The following is a 20822-nucleotide window of genomic DNA, read 5'->3' on the forward strand; positions in this document are numbered from 1 at the left end:
AAAAGATCACAACTGAGCCCACATTATCGGCAGCGTGAAAATAAAATCATCGCCAGGCGGTTCGATTTCTCTCCTGCACAATTAATACTACGAAGGACGTACCTACGCATACATGCAGGCCGCCAGAAATTACGCGCATTTTATGCGTGCAGACGGGCGACAAATTAAAGATATTTTACAATAATTAATTCATACAATATGTAGGTATTTGAATACGTACTTATTATTACATAGTTACGTAATAATTTGGGAGATCAGTGCACCTTTGCTCCTATACAAGAGCCGTCCCTGACCATGTCAAATCGGAAACTATTATTGACGCCTTGCCGATTTCATTATAACTTGTTATATGCCAAGTTCTATGATTTTGTTTCTGTCATTTTGTTTTATTTTTTTTACTATCGCCATATGAATATTACTGCTTTTGAATAAATAAATATCTTTCCTTGTCCCGCCAACATCTATTTTTCTCGCGAGATGGAACATTGTAAAAAAAATATCTGAACTACAGAACTTATTGCGTATGCCAGGGGTGGCCACACTTTTTTTTCTAGGATCGACTAGTTGATAAAATTATTTATGGCGGTCGACTGATATCACTTGTAATTATATTATGATGCGAGAACAATAAAAACCCATTTTTTATAATTCAAATATGTATTTATTTATTTAAAAAACAGATATTTTATACAAATAAAAAATAACGATATAAAAAATCGAATAAACGACCATTAATATAATATTATGTCTTTCGCTTCTAAAAAAATTAAGTAGGTACACATAAACTGTAATTTCGACATAGTTACACAATTTACCTGATTTCGAATATTAGAAATTTTGCAATAGCCAAGTAACATGCAACCCTTCGCCAGGAAACATACTTAAAATAAATTCTATATTATTATTATTTAAATAAATCAATAATCATATCACATCAAATTGCATCGCACAGCCATGTATTTTAAAATGTAAATATCTCATAAGGAAAACAGAGCGCAGGCAACTTTTTAAAGTATTCGAGTGAATTTGTGGTTTGTGTTTTTCTCACTTAACTGGTTGACCCGCTACGCCGGGCCCCCCTCAGGCCAGAGCGTGCTAGGTGTATAATGCAATGATAACTGATAAAAGTGGGTATTGCTTCCTCATTTTTACATAAAGTAATAAACTCAACATGATTCCCAACCATAGAAGGAGCTCCATCAGTCGTTACCAATACTAGTGTATGAATAGGAAATCGAGTACGATTAATATACGACGTAAATGCATTAAATATATCATCTCTTTTGGATCGTTCCTTTATTGGTAAAACTGTTAATAATTCTTCTGAAGCAGACATGTCTTTAAAAACCAATCGAATAAAAACGCATAATTGTGCAATATCCATGTAATCTACCGACTCGTCAAATTGCAAGGATAGGAATTTACATTTATTTTATTAATGTTTTCCTGTAGAATTTCTTCCTAGTTCAGGCTCATCACTCGTGTTCTTAGCATGACTGTATTTTTTGATAATTATATTATGTAAGAGAAGAGATAAGAACTAGCGGATTTTAAGAGCTGGAACGTCAAGTAGTTTTGACTCGTTTGAACAAGAAATAGTACAATATGTTATTATGTCCGACCAAAAATACCTTCGCGATCGACGTACTGGCCATCCCTGGCGTATGCCATGCCTGGATAGGTAATGAAAATTGACATCCCGTACAGAATTTTCAATATATGGATGAACATTACTATACTCGCATAGTGCACACGAAGGCCAGGAATGATATAAATGTGTTAATATTACTTACCAAGAATCAACCCTCACACTAAGACGTTTCCTGACACACAGAAATCAAAGCTTGCTTACCTGAAAATAAAAGAATTTGTTTGAGTTCCAAAAAAGGCGATATTATTTTGAAGATAATATAAAGTCAATTTTTGTAATACCTTCGGCTGTCGTCGGATTCCTGTGACCCGGATCTCATTTATAATATTATTTATTAAATATTCATTTTTACGTAGAATCAGTCAGTATATTATATACCAGTGGCGAAGGTTGGAGGTAGGCAATTAAGATCCGACATAAATAGTGCACACAAAACTTTCTCAGTCATGCGTATTTGTTTTCATTGGCATAAGACTACAATTCACAGATGGTGTTGGCTAGTTTTTAAAACTCAATTAAAACCTACCAAAACCAAATCATAATAGTTTTAGTATATTTTGCGCGATATGACAAAATTATGCACACTTTTTCATTCATACTTATTTGTTTTGATTGGATAAAGAATACATATTACACATATTGTTAGTTCATTTTTTTAAATTCATTAAACCCGGCCTAAACCAAACTAGAATAGACAAAAAGTATTATTCTCTCTATAAAATATACAAAAATATGTATGATTTAATTGCATAATTTTGGTTATTTTATACACAAACGAGTATTTTTTGACTATTGTCTATTATGGCTTGGTTTTCGTTGAAGTGTTTCATTGAATTTTAAAAACCAACTAAAACCATCTGTAAATTGTAGTCTTATTTCAATGAAAACAAATACGTATGCCTGATAAAGTTAAATGTGCACTATTTATTGCAGATCTTAAAAGCCTACTTCACCCTTCGCCACTGTTATACCTAGTATGATTTCGTAATATTATGAGATAGCGGATCCACAATTTATTGCATACTCATTTCAACATATTATTCCATAGTGAGCCGGTCAATAAATAGCGGGTCATAATTGATTGGACATGTCACTCGATTATAAGTTCCCGTTAAAAACACATCGCACCGAATTGTCATTATATTTATTATATTGTATCGATTGTACCCGTGTAATAAACTCTCGCCCCCTCCATCATCACGAACAATTACTACCGTCTTTCATCTGCAATACCTATCCACCGCCGAAATGGAAGATCTACATACCTATAATATATAATAATGTAAAATGATTTAGACAAACGATTTTTAATAATACCTACGTAGATAATTTGTACAATATACATTGTATATAATTTACCGTACCTGTACTATTTATTTTTTTCTAAATTACATATTTTGTTGGGTGTACTTTTTGAATTTTGGTTGACATTCGCGTAAAGGTTGAAAACCGTTTATACATTATCATTACTGTACGAAAACATTTTCTTGGCTATGTGTTAAAACTGTGAACTAACATGCTCCGCCCATTTTTAACCGCAATTCCATTATCAGCTCCTCCCATTTAGTAAACAACAGCGCCTGGAAGCGTAGCCAAGATGTTTTCGTACAGTATACATTATCAATAAGTATCATAACAGTAAGAAGTGGGGATAGATAACAGTTTTTTTTTAAACTGATATTAGTCAATCAAGTGAACGTGATTATTTTATAAGGATTACGGACTCGGCATTTTTTTACTTATCTATAAAATTTCAGCCCTTCTCAATCATGATAAGAATTGTCACAAAAGGAGATAAATTTTTAAGAAAAGCCTTAGTACACATTAATAAATTCATACTGCCTTGAAAAATTTCTGTCGACAAACGCAATCCCTAGTATGAGTGACCCAACTCTATAAACAACTCACTAAACAAGCCTCACACATACCCCATCAGTTGTAGAAACAAATAATAGTAAACGCAGCATTAGTGGGTTTCTGTCAGGTTTAACCATTCGTCCAAGGGTCGTTAAATCGGTAACTCTTCTGGCCGGGGAATCCAATCAAGGGGAAGTCGATACGGCGGCAGTAATGGCAACGGTTCAAGATGGCCGCTTTAGACGTTAAGAGCGTCGTAAATTAAGCGTCCGTATTTATCGGAAATTGCCACACTTAATTAGACGACTAAAAGTTTTCAACCAAGTCCCCAGCGCGGCTCATTTGAGAAAGCCTATTTATTTGAAGAAATGCGACATGTCTAGTTTCAATCGTTTTGAAATAGTAAACATTTTACTTCTTGTCGTATCCCCTATTCGAGGTTAGCCACTATCAGCGAATTTTCACTTCATTGACTACCATCCGGAACATTTCGGTTAAGTTGCTGTTATACAAATCACATTGATTCTTTCAACACTATACAGTTCATGGTTAATGAGTTGATGGCTTAGAACACTCATAATATCAGTGGCGAAGGGTGACTTTTGGAAACAGGTAGGTTGTGGAGAAAGCACACTTGTTAGATGTATTTACGGGAAATAAAAACATTATCCTACTACTGATGAATAGGTAGGCACACAAAAACCGATGAAATTTCAAAAGCTCACTGATGGTATAAAATTAAGCAATTAATTTGAATTATGTATTTTCTTAAATATAAACGCAAGATACGCTCAAAATATATTGAAAATATCCGTTGTTGTGAATCTGTTCCATAACAATTTATAATTTATCCCGTAAACTAGACATTTTAAAATACTTCTATATTTAAAACACAGAATTAGATACAATATCAGATTTCAACTTACAGAATTGGCTGAATAAATTGTCTTAGTCTATGAATAAACTAACTGACAAATAAAAATCACGAGATAAATTATTTATTATTTTTAACAACAATCAATATTTATATGTGATTGAATCCCTAGAAATTATTTTTTTAAACTATCCTATAAATTATTTTCAATAAATGTGCACTTACGTAATATGTAAGCATAAGCGCTCCTCAAATAGCTTAACAATTTATATGGGCCGCCGCAGACGTCTTGAAATTATGAGAAACAAACTTCATATAAAAAAAGTTTTCGATTCACGCGAACGTAATCCATACAATATGTAAAGCGAAACGAGATGTCGCTAATTTTTTTAAACCTTCGAAACATTCCATAAATGGTGCTTATTGAAATAGTGGAAAAGATCGTTAAATTATTATGACAATTATAAAATAGATGTCGTTGGGCATATTGAATATATTATTATGTGATTATATTATTTAATATGTCAATATAAAATTTTAAAAAAAAATTCTTAAGAAGGTAGGCTTTAAATAATCACAGAGTATGGAGTCTTCGCCACTGTATAATATGGATGAGGACGATGAGGTATTGTAATCTTCTGGTATTTATTTGTCACAAAGATATTGAAACGAACCTTCTTCTACAGAGAAGGAACCTTATAAAGGATGTTCAACAAATAACGCATTGTATCGTAGTAGATTTTTGGGTTTCCACCGCGTGTCCATCTTCCTCATTTCCTCGAAGTTTCGGGCTCTTTGCAGAGGCCATTATCAAGAGTGATATGTTTTGTGATGAAATGTAGTGTAGGTATATGAATGTAAACGTTGTTCTAAGAATATCAATAGGATTCCGATTAGCTAACAGCAAACGTTGCTGAAAACCCAAAAATCTACTACCATAAAAACCAACCGTGAAAGCCTCAAACATTATATAACGCGTTGTATGTTTATTTAAAGAGAACTTTACACTTGCATTCCACTATAATTTCATATTTACTCAATTAGTTAATTACATACATGATTATAATATGTGCAGAGATTGCCAATATAAGCCTTGAATACTTAAATTTATAGAATTAATTAGTGTATAATTAAATTCGACTTCAATTTGACATTTCAACCATATTGCCATATTACAGTTAGTTATTAGAGTTAGTTATACCAAAATGTTCCTTATTTCAAACTTTACCGTCTGGAAACCTTCTTAATAAATAAACAGTCTTTATTTTAAAGTCATCCTTTTTACGATTACTTAATAAACTCACATGATAGACCATTTTAAACATTTTAACAACTTCAAAGTCAAATTACTCAAAACTAGTAGGTATTCTCCAGTTAGTGTGTTCTGCCAGACCAGAGACGATATATTCCTCACATGTAGACAGCCCAGAGCAATATTAAACATTATTATCAAGATGAATACTTAGTAAAACACCGAGAAATGCGTATATAGGTTATAATATAAACAAACGTACAGATTTCAATTCAGAATGCGAGCTGCCATTTTATCTTTGTGGCTGCCAATATAAGAACTTGTTACCAACACAACGAAACCTACAGTCGTTTGAAAGTCGAACTACATTCAAAATTCTTAATACGGAATGCGTATACGACTCATTTTTATCTAGAGTCCAAATTCTTTGTTTTAACACTACGCAGAACTTCATGACAATTTTCCAATAAATCTGAAAACGTTAATATTAGTCAACCTGTCAGTCCAAGGGATTTTCAAATATGTTTAAAGAGCTGTCTCTAAGATCTTGAAGAAGTCTCTCCATGAGCTCACTTGACAATATGGTGAAATGAGGGTTCTCAGAGACGCGATATAGAGATAAAAGAACAGCGAAACGCTAGCACCTGTTTCGATGCAAGCCATGCTTACTAAAATACACAATAAATTTACCTGATAGTTTTATAAAATAAAATAAAAGCCTGAAAGATGTCAACTCCACTGCGTATGGTTACAAACTAGACTCAAACAACATTAGGTACGTAAGAATAATGGATAACTATCCGATCCCCCTAGCATATCTATCTAAAAGTCTTTTTAAATGATCAGCTCAGTCTCAGTTTCAGTTGAGCTGTCAGTTAAACTGATATGTATAGCTACGCAACAACAGAAAACGCCAACTAAAACACCATCAGTTATCAGAGTTGCCAGTTAAACTGACGTGTAAACTAAACAGTCCGTGCAATCTCTTCCGTCTGATAGCTGGTCGAGCTCAAATCTCTCGCAGTGTCTCAAAACTACGTATCTACGACTTTATGACAAGATTTATTGAGTGCGTAATAAGAGAGAATAGTGTTCTACACATCGCCACTAAAAGAGAAACTTTATACGATATTAAATTGAACCAAAATAAGAGAGAAATCGAATTCCAAAAAGTACCTAATTGATTTACGTAAACTAACTAACTTAGTCTGAATCTTTAGGTAGGTATAACCTTACTAGAACGGTCACGTGCTGTGATTTTGTATTTTTATACCACTCTTCTAATATCGATTGAAATATTATTATTCTTTCAAAATATACTTAGCTACTGCATATACCAATCAATATGTTTCAAAAATAATATTTGTTTTAAATTGATAAAAAATAAATAAATATACAACGCCGCTTCCGAACTAAACGGACAACTGAGACTGAACGAACAACTGAACCGACGTCTAAAAGGACCTTAAGAACATTCATTCAATTCCCTCGGAACACTATTTTCCGATGTAGGTAATTTACTTTCAAAATTAATTTACCAAAAAATACCTACCAAGAAGGTAATAATAATAGAAGTTCTTGTATTTTCAGAAAATTCAACGTGTTATTCGCTTTGTTATCGCCGAGACAAAGCAATATGGTAGAGTAGAGTAGGCAAAAGCCGACGAAGTCAATAATTCAATTATTATCACTGTGTATAGGTACGGTCAGACCCAATTATTTTGTTTCCATTATGCCGTGAAAAATAAGGTGCTATTTCGGAGTTTAGCTGTGTTATAACCAGTGGCGGCTCGTGGATATTACATCTGGGGGTGCTGCAGTTGATTAAAAATATGTTTATTTGGATTATATTTTACTATTAACATCAAAATTTTATACAAATTATTAATTATATTAATAAGTTATTAAAATAAAGAACTTTCCATAAATTGCTTGAAATAAATTTTAACAATATTAATAAATCATTAAAGCTATATTTCTTTCATCCACTGTCACGCGCGTGCTCGCATACACTGTCGGGCCTGCAGTACCGATCAAGCTCCCAGCTGTGTGCCCCGCTCCCCGCACTCCACCTGCGCCCATTCGAGCATATTCGTTTGAAAACGGTACCGCAGTACCGTGCTGTATGATAATTATTGGATGTATCGGTGCGCAGGCGAGCTTAATACACGCTTAAATAAATATTCATATAGTATACATAAATTTATGTATATTATAATATTATATTTTTCTCAATTTGCTTTGGGTTCTGCAGTACCGCAGTGCAAATGGACGAGCCGCCACTGGTTATAACCCCCTGATACATTAAGGTACATTTGTATTATATTTCAGAATCGGAACAGTAACGGGTCGACGATGTTAGTACGTTTTGTCGAATTTAATGGTATTAATAAAATACACGGTTTTTTTATTGGATATTCGACTAATCTAGATGATAAATTTTAACCTACTTTATTGTATTGATGTATTATGTAAGTTAGAGTTATCAGTGTGGGTTTTCCTTTTGGTGAGTACACACAGCGCCCGAAGACGCCGAAAGGCGAAACCCGGGTCGCAAAAAACGACTCAAATGGAATAGTACAAAACTTAAATTCATTAAAATTAAATTCAAATTCCATCAAGTACCTTCGGTTGATAATATTTATTAAATACAGGGTTGTTTAATAAGTGGGTTGTATCAGTGGCTTTGGAGATTCGACGTAAATAATGCACACAAAACTTTATTAACCATACTTATTTGTTTAGATTAAACTAAGAATGCAAATTACAGATGTAATTGATCAGTTTTTAAAATTCAATTAAACCTTGCCTAAAGCAAACTATAATAGAAATTAGATAAAAAATGTTCTTCAATCTATAAAATATCTTTGCCTTTAAATCATACATCATTGTAGGTATTTTATAGATAGAAGAATATTTTTATCTACTTTCATTTGGTCTAGGCATGGTTTAATTGAATTTGTATTCTTAGTTAAATGAAAACAAATGAGTATGACTGACAAAGTTTTGTGTGCACTATTTACGTCGGATCGCCACAGCCTACATCCACCCCACTGAGTTATATTCAATAAGTCATTTTGGTTCTCCTGTACAGACTGGAGGCAAGGGCCGCAAAAGGTTTTTTTAAATGTGTGGTACATACGCATGTTGCATACTCGCTTCGGCCCGTGGATAGTTGGTGTTTATCTTCAAATACAATGCGGTTATCTGTTAATTTATAAATGAAAATTTTCGATTGCATACTTCGTTCAAATTATTAGCATTTATGTAAATATGCAGCAATCATCATTTTATACTAACAGTTAACCGTATTGTATTCGAAGTATGAGAAATAACTAGCACTACCAACAAAATTTACGGTTTTACATCACGACCTAACTATGTACACGCTATAAGAATAACATTTCGATCTTTGAAACCGAACGAGGATTAATAAAGCCAAATGATTTAATCGAAAAGGTTTAAAGTAGAAAGCAAATATAGTTTGACCACAAGATGTGACATTACACCAAAACGCGATACTTATGCATAAAGCTTTTGTCAGTTTAATAGTATTGGTAATACAATTATATAGGTGTAGCGATCACACGATTCGAGGTGGTTAACTTCGGGACAAATCTTATATTACACAAAAATTAAAATAATTGGACTGATACATCAAGCCACGTAAAGTCTAGTACACACCGGAAACTTTTGTCGCCAACCTCATAAAATTTTACGACTATGTCTCGGAATAGGGTAATAAAATCGAAGGTGTTGCTACTTATTGACGTTGCTCGTTTGTCCACACAGAGAGGCAACGTGTCGCGGCAACGTAATTTTTTCTTGTAAGCCACGGAACGTTCGCCTGATTATTATTATTTATTCGCATTTGTTGCGAGCGCGGGACACCTGCTATACCTACATATCAAAACGCGCTCGATATTTGCGACTGGGACTCATGCACTCTTTAAAATGTAGGTACCTATTACAGTGAAATAAATATTATAGGTACTTATAGCTACCTATATTGCAATCTCAAAGGCGTTGGTGATCTGACACGGCTAACCCAAAATAGGTAGATGTAGGTTAGTACCTACTTCAATTTGGTCGATATAAACCTAAGAGAAAAAAACGACATCTTTGAATATAATATATTACGAATTTTGAAAATTTTAGTTGGAACACTGCTCGCGTGTTATAATAATGATGCAATTAGGGATTTCAATACCGGTACATATTTCATAACCGGTATTCAATTATTTATCGATACCGAAATACCATTTTCAAAAATCCAATATACCGGTATTTTCGGTATTAAGAAACCGTAAGTACACGTTTATGTTTTTCGAAAATGAATGTAATATTATTTTGTCATTACTTACTACTACATACTATATTAAATTTAATGTATAGGACTGGACGACAATGTAGTTAAATAATATTAAAATAAAATCCCTCAATTAATATACTTATATAATTGTCGCGATGAATTAACATATTTCTAAAAAGAAAATATTCATGGTAAATATTTCCAAACGTTCAATTTCAGCAAGGTTTTCTGTACCCGGACTTATGGTATTTGTAAAAATTAGCAGTTCTAAAATATCTATACTAATGATCTATACATTATTACAAAGGTCATCATAATAAAAAAATGTAGTTAGGTTCTTTAGGTTGCTATACAATAGTGTTTTAAATAGATGTTAATAGTTATATTTATTGATAGGTACTTCTTTATTCTATAATATGTTTTGACGAATACCGGTATTCAATAAGAAATTCTGAAATACCGGTATTGATATATTCATTCGGTATTCCCTAGATACAATCACCGCGTGTACACATACAATGTATTGTCAATTCCAACCGCATTGGATATATTTACCCAAGCGTCGTGGTTGGAATTGCGGCACTTGTGATTGGGATGTTTTGGGTCCCATACACACCTTTCTTCTCTGTAATGTTCAATAGCTGTGATAATTTCATCATTGTCCCAATGTGCCATGATTTACCAGTGTGTAGGTATGTAATATGACTAATATGTAATAACAAAAAAACAAAAGAACCACCGCCGCTGTTTCACGTGTTCCTTCAATGAAATATATAAAATGAATGACACTACAATAAAATTAAATCCGTCCAAAAAATATAGATACCTACTTTGTGTACCGATATCGATATATTGCCGGTATCAATACTTTCTTTCGATGCCAATATTGATTGATATTCGATTGTTTGGACAAACATCATTTGATAATTTATGATAATTGGTACCGATATTTGCGAGTATTAATTTTTTGACCACATTGACAGGTACTGTTTCTTTTCTCCAATACTCCAATGTTAATTAGTATTTTTAATTATTATTCGTGCATATTTCAATTATTTTTTACAGTTTCTACGTATGCGTACGTTAAAATGACTTGCGATATTGCATCCATAGATAATATAACCCAATCCTCATTATGACCTCAGCTTTTTTGACCAGAGTCTTTTTTTTAAAGGGAGGCGTAGTAATATGAAGTTTGGAAACCACTGCTTTATAATACGTACGCGTTGTTTCTCAGATTTTTTTTTCGAGATTTCGGAGAGTAAAATACTATTTTGATTCTGTAAAAAATGTCACAAAATGCGTAATAAATAACTAATCAAAATAAGTGCTAGACATATGCTCCAATTGATTGGCAATCGCTACCTACACGGAAGAATAAAGAGTAAAAAATAAAGAGTCGATATCACTAAATTCCAGTACCTACTCACGTAGCACTTATTATAATCAACTGGTATGTGAATTGTATTAAGAATAATTTTATTATTAATGAATCATTAAGTGTGTTGCTCGCTCTTTTGACAAAATACCGACGCTCCTCGAAACAAGCGTCGACAATTCTCGACATCAACATGTAAGTGAAATACGATTCCTAAAACGATAAAAGTAATTAAAACTCGGGAACTCGAGCGATTATTTTTATGATGAGTGACCTCATTTTGAGATGTCACCACTTGTTGATTTCAGTGAGGACGATGTTGTCAACTCCAACATTTGTCAACTTAGTTCAACAAACGATTAATGTAATTTATGTTCCAATAAAATATGATAATTATCGTTAAATTTTATGAGGTTGGCGACAAAAGTTTCTGGTGTAGTTCCACTTTTAGACTGTCATCGTTTATTGTTGTCATTCCTTCCTTAATACATTGGACGCTAAAGACGCGCCCAGCACGTAACGATTAAGGTGGCCATTCGATATAATTAGCAGGTTATTTAAATGTGGTAATTAAAAAGTGATTATCTAGTCAGCAGTCAATGTGTTCACGTGTCACACTCGCTACAGTACCCATTCTCAAAAGGAGGAGAAACAACAGAAATTTCTAGACCAAACTCCAGAAGATAACAAATGAAATAACATTCAGATTCTCTCAAGTAATTGGTCACCCAATAAACCTATGAAAATATTCGGACTAAATATTATTAAATCTACCGATTTTGAAAAGAGAAAAATAGATATAAGTGATAAAACCCAACAATGAACAGTCTCTGACAACCTGACGCAATACGAGTAGGCATGAATGAAGGTACACCGGCTAAAGGTTGCGAAAAATAATATTGTTTTCGAAATATATTTATATTTTAACCCTGGTGCTACATCATTGCGTTGAGTAAAAATAATGGGGTCAATAATGAAGTTAGTTTTGACCTCATTCCAAGATCAACAGGGAATTCGTTTATTATTTATTTATATAACAGTTGTGATATGAAATAATAAACCGACCCAAAGCAGTGACGTAGATACAAAGTTTGCGGGCTAATGCAAAAATCACGCAGATCCTACTACTTCCTTGTTGCTAAATATGTCATAATTACAAACTGTAATTTGGTAATTAATTGCGTTCGCATTTATTTGGAAGAATTCCATTTTACAAAATGACAATATTAATTATATTAAATTCTACAAATTGTTTTTATGTCGATAACTATTTCGCCTGTGACACCATTATTAAGACAAGTCTAGACCTGTACCCATGTATCGTTGGTAACAATTAAAACTAGTATGTAATCTTATAATGGCTAAAACTAAAGAGTTATCGACCTGTAGAATTAAATATAATTTATAATATCATTCTGTGTAATTTGGTATTGACAGTGGCGAAACCTCATTGAACAATTATTTAGCCTTTCTAGGTAAAGTTTCTTAAGTTAAGTTAACTTCAGAAAAGTCTTTTAGAATGGTGTCAGATTTTTCTGGCAGTGTATGCGACTCATTTAGGTGTTGGTATCGTTACTCTCAAATGGCACGAACAACGTTGCAAAGTGATTTCATCGCGGTCGCAATGTCAGAAAAAACATGTCCCTAATTAATCACAAAACAGATTGTCTATTGACTGATATAATTTTAAATTTCTCTATATTAGTCAGACCGGAATTATACGAAATAAATCGCAGAAATCATAGACAGATCGATAAGTTAGGTGAAAGCACCCATCCGGAAAGTGAAAAGACGTGTATTTGAGTCCCACTTTGTAAAACATTTTTTTCCTATGTGTTTTCAAAATTATGTTATTTTTATAAAAACCGTAAACATTTGAAACCGTATAAACACTGGTATCGCGCCACTGTGCATTCACCAATTATGCTACGAACCTTCTATCTAATTGCGACAATTTAAACTTGTAGGTCCTACATGAAATGCTTATCTATATATTATATACCTAGTATGTATTATATATAGTGGGTATTTATATTTGAGGTGTTTTCAAGTTATGTATGTTCCATGCTACATTCTCAAAATCTTGTGAATTATTCGTTGAATAGAAATGGTTTATTAAAAATGTATTTTCATTAATATAAATCGTTTGTCGAAGACCTATTGACATTTTAAAGCTATTATTTGTATTATCGGGCACTTACTTATTCGTTGAGAATTCGTTCCTTCTATATTATAATAATCCTTAGTTAAATGTATAATCTTTGCCTCATTTAGTAGTCTTTGTTGGAAAATAAAACAACCTAATACAGCGAAGAAGGCACAGAAATCTTAAAATAAGTGTTGATAAGTAAGTCACTCGTTTAAATGGCACCCCAAGATTAAAACGACTACCCTCGTCGCTTACATAACAGGGTGGAGTGTGTTTCCATTTTATTGGATTTTCTTGCAGTAGAAGGTAAATAAATTAGGCTTAAGACATGACAATACCGATGAAATCTCGCTGTCACCGTATTTTATCCCTGCAAAATATTTTTTTTGGAAATAACAGATAGAATCATCATCATCACGTCTCAGCCACTTTTGATTTACTAATGAATGAAAGCCTATCTTTGCTATGGCATTTATTCATTCATGTACACGTCCCACGGTTGCTTTTTAAGATAATTGGCCTTTGTGGCGATCAGGTCGGACAGCCTGATGGGCCCAACAGCTGGTCGGACCGATTCGAGTAACTCTTCCCTCTCGTACATTCCCATAGGATACAAAAAAATTGCGGCGTCTTACTGCGGGCGCGAAGATCTCTTCACATATTTTTTGCTATCTGTATTATAAGCTTCGTTATATTTATTAAATTCCTTTCTTTTTTGTTAATTTCCTTGTGCCTTTTCTCTCCCCGGCACTTTGCATTAGAGTAAAATCAGTAAACTCAGTCAAAGCTCACTTGAGAGCGTGGCGATCTCAGCCTCGGGTAACTGCTCCTGGAACATTACCAGGCGTAAACAACTGTACAGATGCTTTACATCAAATGTAGTGCCTCGTGATAAGAAATAATTAAGACAGAGTGTGGTGCGGGGCGGGTTGGTTTGGAGGGCGTGTTTGTGTTGGTTGCTTTTTAAGTACATATTAAATTACAGTGGCGAAAGGTGACTTTTGGAAAGAGGTAGGCTTTGGAGGTCAGAGAAAAAGAGCACAATTGTCAGGTATACTTACAGAAAATAAGATAATACGATATTACTACTGATGGAAACACACTAATTCGGTGAAATTTCAATAGCTCACTGACGACATAAAATTGAGCGATAAGCTTAAATTATGTATTTTCTTAAACACAGTTATAGCAATTGGTTTAATTCCATAGAAATTATTTATTAATTAAATTATACACGTACTGAGGTCATACAAAAGTCCATACAAAAAAACATTAGCATTCCTCGGTGAATAATCCGATATATACAATAGTTGAAGAGAGATGGCGCGCTGTGGCATATTTTTTTTAACCTTTAACTTTTAACAGATGTAGTCGGCAAATTCAAATATTTTTCTAAAATATAAATAAGCGCTTGTTTAAATACGTCAATACGCAATTAAAAAATATTTTTCTTAATGAGGTAGGGTAGGCTTTAAGTTAAGATTTGAGTGGTCGCATAGTATGGCGTCGTCGCCACTGGTATATTGATATCTCTAGGGTACCACTCAAGATAATGAGATGTGTCCAGTCAGTGACGTCACTAGGTAAAGTGCCACTCTTATGCAGACTACTGAAACGCGGCTCCCATCCATTGTTAGGCTCAAATTATCTGAAAATTCGTTAGTTACCTACTTACGCATTTTATTACTTATTTTCGGACAATTAATCAAACAGCCAAATACACCAAAAATCTTTCAATTATATCAATAACTTCTCATAATTATAGCAGAGTTGTGTATTGGTGAATTTGTGGCACTGACAATTTTGGAGGCACCCTTATGTAAATTTTCTCTGTGTGTCAAACCGACATTAAAATATGTATTAGGTACATTAGGTATATTAGGTACATTAGGTATTAGCGAGGGCTGCAAGATTAGTAAATGCGCTTCCTAAAGACATAGACATTCTCAATGTACTTTGCATTTTGTTTTTGAAACTGTATTTTCTGTATAAAATTGTATGTTTTTTGTTTTCAAAAATTATATTTTTCTGTATTAAATTGTACTTAAGTATGTTTTGATTATTTCTTTTTGTTATTATATACCTATATATTTTTTTTCTATATACTCTTCTTCTCTCTTGTGAGGGTAATGTTTGACATATAATGTAAATTTCATGTTGTATACGTCTTGAATTTAGATTTGTTATGTCCACAATGTTTTGCATTCTTAAATAAATAAATAAATAATAATACAATAATAGTTATGTAACAGGATTTTTGATGTTTCGATTATTTTTTTTAACTGACATGTCGATACTTTCTGATGATTCAACAGCTTCATGAAAAACCGGCGTTGTAATATTATTGTCGTCGTTTCTTCATTCGCCGCTCATTATAATGTACAGACCCTATGCACCGCATGACCCGCCTACCCCCAAATGACGTCAGTGTGTCCAGTAATTTTCATTGCACCTATTGCTTAATAGCGAGAACCATAAACGATAAATACACCATATGGCATATATAAGATTTGTTCAATTGAAGCTATAATATATCCGTATTACCCGTTACGATTTATAATTATTGTAGTATTGTATAGGTAAGTAAATATCGACGAAATAAATATGTTGTGTTAAAGTACGAAAAGTTAAGGCAGCACACAGAACAGGAAAAATAGTATAATATAATTTAATTTTAAAAACGAGGCTATTCTTGGAAAGTAGAATTGAAGACTGGCTGGCGTAGGGCAGTTTTAAGAATAATAACTGAAGAATGTAATATTAACCCTGTACGAGTGTGCAAATTAAAATTACCTATGAAAAATTGATACTGGAATAAAGATACTTCGGCCAGAGCAGATCGCGTATCACCTTTTTGTTGATTCGTCTTTCGTGTAGGTGTGAGAACGAAATCTGCCTGGAGAGGCCTTCATTAAGCTGTAAAAAAATCAAGTCTGACAATGACGATGAGTAAACTGTGATGGTAAACAAAACTTTCATGTGATTAAAATATATTGTCTGGGTAAATTTTCTATGAACCGATTTTTTATTTGTGACATATTACTGAATACATACATATTATCTACGTGTTATTAGATTTTTCGGGATTTAACAATGTGTAGTCCTATATGTATCAAAATGGACCAAAGTTTGTGTGATCATAACTCTATTGTGTACGGTGGTAACTTGTATCACAAAAAAGTAAAGACATATTCAATAGTGTGTTCATATCGTTGAGATGTAGTCTAGCATGCGCGTGCTAATGATTCCATGAACGGTGAAGAGGATGAATATCTAAATTCGGAAAGAAATACACATGATATAATATACTGAATCACTAAAATATGTATCCAGTTATTTGCAAGGGGAAAATAAAAATCCGGAAAGGCTATAGAGACATAACTAACACTACGTCTTACGTGAGCGACGTCGCGCGAAGCGATGAGCGCCGCGCGCAACTCAAACGTATAACCGTATAAACGTACAACCAAAAAAAGATAGTTTACGAACATTTTCACACATGGTTATACGTTTCAGTTGCGTGTGCCGCTCAACGCTTCGCGCGACTTCGCCCACGTAAAACGCCCCATAAGAAATTCACGATTCCCAACAGCAAAAGACACTAATACGAATAATCAATGATGTCCCGCGGGGGTAGGCAGATTGAGCGTCGCTTGGGGGTGGCAGTTACTCGAAGGGCGGTAAATCGAGGGGAATCATTGGGTATATATAGAAATAGGTACCTAAACTTTGTAATATCTTTCCATTAAAAAATTCAGCTCACTGGTTGGAAACAAAGTTAACATAAAAGGTTTAACAGGACTGTAGTTTTTTTTATGGATTCGCGATGTCTAGTTTACGTCCGTTGTCGTCAATAATCATACCCTTGATGACGAGCAATGAGACGTGTAGATTTGCGAATTATATTTGAATTATAGGTAGGTAAAAACTTACCTAAATAATTTATACAAACATTTTTGCCAGTCACTCGCGAGTTTTGAAAGGTGTTAGGTGTATTTTTAAATGTATCTGAAACCGTGGACTCGCAATATTGTCTATTCAAGTAGAGGTGGCATTTAAATTAGAATTAGTGGTAAATATTATTTTTTTAGTAATGTATCCATACAACACATTTTTTAGTCATGAAAGGATGATAAAAAATACTGTATAATAATTACAAGATAAAAAGAACTTTTTATATACCACGTTTTCAAATTTTCTGTTGAATCATATACACTTGACAATTCTATGTATTAATAAACACTTTTTTGTACTTGATAGAAATACTGAATAAATATAGAATACTGAAATGTCATTTTGACATTTCATATTGATTTCCATAGTAACGCACGTATATATTAATAATTTAGTTACTAGGACTCCCTTAGCAACCAATAATAGTGTTTTACTTTTTACGAATCTTTTCCGAAATAACTTTGCATAGAAAACAGAATTAACTGAAAATGAATTCAATACTGGTTAAAGATGGCTAAAAGTATTAAAATAATGGATTGTCATCGTGTTCTGATATATTCTAAAATTTCAAACAATTTCAAACAAATGACAAACAAGAAAAAAATTGTACTGGACAAACAAGAATACGAGCTAATAAAAACGTGGTAAAAAATAGGGCAGCATTTTGGCGCTGCTGCCTGGGGGCGGCATTTTGTCTAGGGTCGTCACTGCGAATAATTATATTTGCTAAAATGAATCCCGTAGTATGAACCAATACGTTTTGAGAAAACCACTAGCTTCACTCCACCCTGCACAGGGTATAAGAAGTCACATTCCGACATTAGCGTTTCACCTAGTTCCGTATGGCTTCCGTGTGTTTTCGTAAGCAGTAATAATTACCCTCCGACGCCCATCCCAGCACCGACCCACACTCGAAAGCTTTCATGCTCGAAGGTTCCGTTACACTCGCTCCGCCGTTTTGTAAAAGGTCAACGTTAAAACATAAAGCTTTGAGGCTTAACCGAATTTCCTGTTTCAGATATCTTGAGACATTATTCGTCTATTTGGAGTTAAGGTTCTGGATTGTGCCTACAGTTAGTGCCTCGGTTAATTAATTAAAATATAATAATAGTAAGGCTATACCTAAGCTGAGGCATGGTCTAAAAAGATCGTGACTAGGCGATGCGCGGATTGCGGGTCGCGGGTGCAAATGAGGCGAACCGAACGAAATAGAATTTGTCATAAAAATTCAACATGTGTCCTTTTTATGTTATTTTTATTATTATATTCGTAATAATAATAGAATACTCATTGACTATCTCTTTCCGAATGGCAACGCGCCTCAAGGCGGCCGAAATTTCGTTCCACATAGTGTTGAAATGATGAATGAAAAATTTCACTTATGTACGCTCTTAATACTATCGACCGAAGGTACTTGATGGATTTTGAATTTAAATTCTAATGGATTTAAGTTTTGTACTATTCCATTTAGGTCGTTCTTTGCGACCCGAATTTCGCCTTTCGGCATCTTCAGGCGCCGTGTACACTGTTTACACACACACTGACAACGAACATTCTTTAAATCTAGCTTATATAATAAATCAATACAATAAAGTAGGTAAAAACTCCATTACCTACCTATCATGTCAAAGGTCACAAAAAATATAACAAACAAATTATGAATAGTTGAAGTGTCAGTAAAAAACCTAATTAGTAAAAACCCTATCTTATTAATAACAATATACTAGATGGCATATTAAAATAAATCGTCAAAGCCTAATAATAGATCATTATTCTTTATAAATAATACAAATACTACACTCAAGAGGTGTAAATCGCCAATTCTAGGAACACTGGTCATATATTGGAAAATAATTAATGTAGTTAACCAATGAGATCTTAGTCTTTAAAGTTATTAGACAACCAACACTCAATAATACTCTGACATGGTACCAAACTACTTTTTTATAACATTATTTTTTAATATACTACATATCGATACCATAGTTCAATAGGAGAATTTGAAATATAATAGTACATAACCATATTTTAAAAGTATTACGTTTTACTGTATAATATTTGAAATCATTCAAAATATCGTCATCATCAGCCGAGTTCGATCCACTACTAAATGAAGTCTTCCCTTAGTTACCGCTTATGGGTCCTTTGTTATTCACTGCCATTTACATCCACCGAATTATGTGAGTTCAGATCGTCGTCCAGCGAGTTATAGAGCGTCTCTATGGCCGTTTAGTGCCTGGGCAGCATTGTGTAACAACACAAACACGCCCTCCAAACCAAACCCGCCCCGCACAAACTCGATCGTAATCGAGTGTATCACGAGGCACTACGTTTGATATGAAGCATATTATGTACAGTGTTTACGCCTGTTAATGTCCCAGGAGCAGTTATCCGAGTCTCGCTCTCAAGTGAGCTTTGACTGAGTTTACTCTTTAACAGCATTTATCCAGCGGTTGCCCACTCGCCAAGTAACATTTACAGCACATTGCCGTTTTATCTGGTTGGCGCCCTCTATCAATATCTGCCACCTTATTCATTGGTTTGTTTTATGGCCTATCCGCGTTATGGACGATATGCACCTTTCCATGTCACGTTTTGGATTTCTCTAACATTACGGATCAATGTTTCACATGCATGCGTGAGCACTGTAGAACACTCACGCTTAAGACACAATGGAACGTCATTTAAGAAGATAATATTTTGGGGCTCACATGCAATTTATGTCAGTTGCAATCTTGTCATTTATACCACAGTCAATTGACATTTTGTTATCCGAGAGAGACGTAGTTAAAAATATACATTAATATAATCTAGATAATTAATACATAGATGGGCACCTACAATACATTGTCAAATCTTCAATATGGGACATCTCAGATGATTTTACCAAAAAAACGTTACTGGCGTGCCTCAGTTCTAAAGCGCCGTCAAAGAATAGACTATAGTGAAACGAAAAACTTTGAAAACCACTAGCCTACGCAATACGTTTTTTTTAAGTACGCTTGACATTAAAAATAACTAACTGATATTAAAACATCTTTTGTAGGTTCAAGATAAGAGAAAAAAAAGTTTGAGTTGGGTTTATGTTTAAGTTTTAAGATGTGAGTTAGTACCGATACCTTTTTACGCAAGGTCTAAAAGTCCTAAACAGCCTAAACTATAAAAGACAGTGTCATCTACCTTCGCAAGTGTAAATAGCTAGCAAAACACTAAGCAATGTTGGGCGTGATTTATACGGTTGGTACTCGAAGTATGAGGGAACGAGTCCCAACCTTTCTTTAAAATACATTGCGTTGTTTTTTTTTTATTTTATTTAAATTCATTTAGTGCGTATTGACATCTATTATATCGATCATTTTCGGGAATTAGGCTGGAACCGTCTCAAGTAATTTTAT

General features: G+C 33.7%; 1 protein-coding gene across 1 annotated transcript in view; it reads right to left on the reverse strand.

Moving 5' to 3' along the window:
- Positions 1–20822, reverse strand: part of dtn (transmembrane protein 132C dtn) — a 588875-nt gene that overhangs the window by 236450 nt on the left and 331603 nt on the right. The gene's annotated exons all lie outside the window — the stretch shown is intronic.

Source organism: Rhyacophila brunnea, unplaced genomic scaffold, assembly GCF_057557595.1.
Source record: "Rhyacophila brunnea isolate RB1 unplaced genomic scaffold, BYU_Rbru_1.0 scaffold_7, whole genome shotgun sequence".
Lineage (NCBI taxonomy): Eukaryota > Metazoa > Arthropoda > Insecta > Trichoptera > Rhyacophilidae > Rhyacophila > Rhyacophila brunnea.